Below are 3636 nucleotides of genomic sequence, written 5' to 3' on the forward strand. Positions count from 1 at the left end.
GAACAAGTATTAATATTAAAAACATTATTTTAGCTGAAGTATTTTTATTAATACTGTGTGTCTTTTGCCCCATGCTGGTTTCACCCTGTGTGTGAGGTAAAAGGCCCGCCTCGCCCCCTCATACATTTACACGATTTTTAAACAAAATGAACCACGTTTATGATTTATTTTCATACTAAGTCTGTTGCTCCATCAATGTTTAATAAAAACATATATATTCTTTCTGTAATCATTCACTTTGGGAATAGTGAAAAGCACACTTTTTCCTAAGGTGTGCCTTTAGCCCCGTAGTAAGCTACTCAGTAGTGAAAAATTAACACAAACACATTGCAATGCTCACCATTTATTTATTCAATGGAAAACAAAAACATTTATATATTTTTTTCATATTATTCAAGGAGAGATTATAAGGTTGTGGCTTGACCCAAATGTGATAGTTGTAGGTGGTTGTATTTTTCAACATGACACTGAGAGATGAAGTGTGGTGTTGGCAGTGTCATTTTCCTAGAGAGAGAGAGAGAGAGAGAATATCTTGAGATTGTAGTTATTTACCATTTTGTTTCTGTAAAAATTCAGAAACAGCCAAAAAGCTGTAAAACGTCCACACCAAATACTGAATTCATAGATAAAAAATTACTTCGGTACGTAAGCTTAAAAAAAGAGGAGCTTACTTTCTTGGATGAAATACGGTAAAACATTTTTTATATAAATGGAATCAGGTGTGCTTTTGTCTGTTACGACACTTATGACGGTGTCAATTAAAAAAGGTTTTGCATTTGGCCTCAAAAGAAATGTTTTTTATTTTGTTATTTTTACTATGTGTGCAAGCTCTTCCTTGTTGAGCTTTGATATGTTTTTGCTAATATGAAATAAAAAAAATATTTTATATCATTTAAAGTTTATGATGACTGTATGCCAACACACTGACTCAAAAAAAAAACAACAACATTGAATTACTATATGCAATTTAAATCTTTTTTTTTTTTTTTTTTTAACAAGCTGTCACATGCTTTCATGCAATAAGTAAATTAATAACATTTATTTTGATTTATTTATTTTAATTCTGCAGTATTTGATTGAAAGACTTACTGTTGCGTTGGGCAAGACACAATATCTCTCCTGGCAGCTTGCATTGTATTAGTAGGGGATTGTAATTTGGCGAAGAGAGATCATCTGATCATAACTTGACCCAGAAGTGACGTATGCAGTCTGAAGGTCATTCTAGATGTTTTCAGCATGAAAGAGAGAGAGAGAAAGATATCTTGAAACAGATCTTTACATTTATTTACACATTTCTGTCAATCTAAATAAAAAAGAAATACATCTTGCAAAGTTTCTAAAGTTCTCAACAATAAGTATTCATTTGGATTTTCACACCAAATTCACACTAAATGAACAATAACAGGTAAAGATTTTTTTTTTTTTTAAACATTTCGTTACACAATGTAAAAAAAAAATTAAATAACTTTTTTCCTCTTACCAAAGCTTTCAAGATTATAATCCACCTTTATGTAGATTCCACTCGCTCCAGACCAACATACGTCACCTGTAAAGTACATTAGGAATGTGACATTCTGATAATTTAACCTATTTTTGTGTCAATTATTCTACAAACATATGCACAAGTTGTTTTGACAAACGACTTACAAGGTTTTGTTGAGGGCAAGATGAGATCTCTCTTCGGTTAGTTGCCAAACAATGGACAATACTATTGCTATATCAACTGTAACCATGCCAATTAAGGAATAATGAGGAGTAAAGTGATTAACAAAAACTATAATTAATTAATTAATAATGAATTAATTAAGTTTTAGTATCATTCATTTTATATTAGTTTTTGTTAATAATTTGAATTTGAATCTTTTTTCCTAATTTGTCATTTTTTTTTAATATATCTTTTATAGTTTTATTCATTAATTTTAGTCACTTTAGTTATAAGTAGCATACTTAAAGTTAAACTAAAAGAAAATGATACATTTTGCCTTGACAATTAGTTAGTAACTTAAAATCAGTTTACTTTTATATATATATATATATTTATTTTATTTGAAGTTTGTGTATATATAATTTATAATGTGTATATATAATAATATATAATATAATAACCCTGTCCACCACACCAGATTTTACTCATTGTTTACTCATTTATTGATTTTCTGATTTATTTGTTCTTGATTAATGAGGAAGGTTATAAGAGATAGAAGGTAACAGTAAGTCATGAGATGTTTAATACCGGTATATTGTCCAATTTCAAAACTCTGCCATATTTTAAAGGATTTAATAAGCCAATTGATTCGAAAACAGCTATATATATTCCAACACATGTACCAGAGCTTGAAAAAACAGGAGTCCCACTATCCCCTTTATTGCCTGCTTTAGAAATAATAAATTCTTCAGGTGACATTTGATTTCTCATATTAGTATTAGGTATTTTAATTTTACAAAACTTTGTTACAAAACACCCTGACTCTAATATATCAAAATGTAGCTCATCATTTTCACATAACCTGCCTATTTCTACTTTTATGTTTTGTAATGGATATAAATATCCTTGCAATCCAATAAAAGCAATATCGTTGTACCATTTGTGATGGTTCTGGGCTTTATATATTAATATATTTTCAAAGGTTGGAAACAAAATGTATATGTTATCATTTTCGTGACAATTTTCTAAAACATGTTTAGCAGTCACTACATGGCCAGAGCCATAATAAAACCCCAAACCTCTGCTATTCCAACCTTTGTCAATATCCGCTGACCAAACTAAAATGTAACAGACTATTTGCTTTGAGAAATATCTATTGTTACAAGGCATAATCTCATCATTTTCAACAACTAATGGATCAGATGTAGAGTTTAACTCTTTTAAACAGTTAACTAATGTTTCATCGGAACAAATATGTATTTTAGAATATGGTATATCTAATTTGTACACATATGATTTTTTCCCCCTATTATTCAATTTATTAAAGTATAATTTAGGGTTGAGTAAGTTAATAATATTGCCCATTGTTTAAATCAAATCTGAGAAAACAAAACATACTATATTAGACAATACTGAAGTGCTGCAAATATTTATATAGATTTTATCATGATGTCACTGAGGTGTTTTCCATAGAACAACTAGAAGAACTGTGTTTGAGATTACATATTACTTATTATGAATTATCTTTCTATTCCATAGAAATGCAACAATGTAAATAAAGTTCTTGCTTAATTCACTAGAAAGAACTAAATGTATATGTTCTAAAAGTTGTGTAGAAGAAGTAATAGATTCAAAACCATACCTTACAACGATTCCGGCAACTACAAAGATTACCTGGAGGTTTGGGTTATTTATAGAAGATCTGAACCAATCATTCTTCATGGTTAACATGGGAGTTTCTTTGGGAGAGGAAGTGAAACTTATCATGAGTATATACTGAGAGTATGAGGAAATGTGCTGTACTTTGTTGGTCTAGAGTAACATTAAAGGAAACCTTTAACCTTAAAGCCATCAAGCACTGGGCTCTTACACACAAATGACATGTACGCTAAAGGTCTAATATTATGACGGATTACTTTGAATTGTTTAGTTGTTGTAGGTAGCATTTCATATTGCGTTGTTGTTATGGATACTACATATAACACCAAATC

The 3636-nt window shown here is 29.7% G+C and overlaps 1 long non-coding RNA gene across 1 annotated transcript; it reads right to left on the bottom strand.

Annotated features, from left to right (window-relative positions):
• Positions 1 to 331: 331 nt before the first annotated feature.
• LOC311305281 lies at positions 332 to 1764 on the bottom strand. Its single transcript, XR_014629991.1, has 4 exons — positions 1648 to 1764; positions 1481 to 1546; positions 1090 to 1221; positions 332 to 504 (listed from the first exon to the last, which is right to left on the bottom strand). It is a non-coding gene; the product is annotated as an uncharacterized lncRNA (long non-coding RNA).
• Between the last annotated feature and the right edge of the window lie 1872 nt (positions 1765 to 3636).

This window comes from Rutilus rutilus, assembly GCF_951802725.1.
Source record: "Rutilus rutilus genome assembly, chromosome: 15".
Lineage (NCBI taxonomy): Eukaryota > Metazoa > Chordata > Actinopteri > Cypriniformes > Leuciscidae > Rutilus > Rutilus rutilus.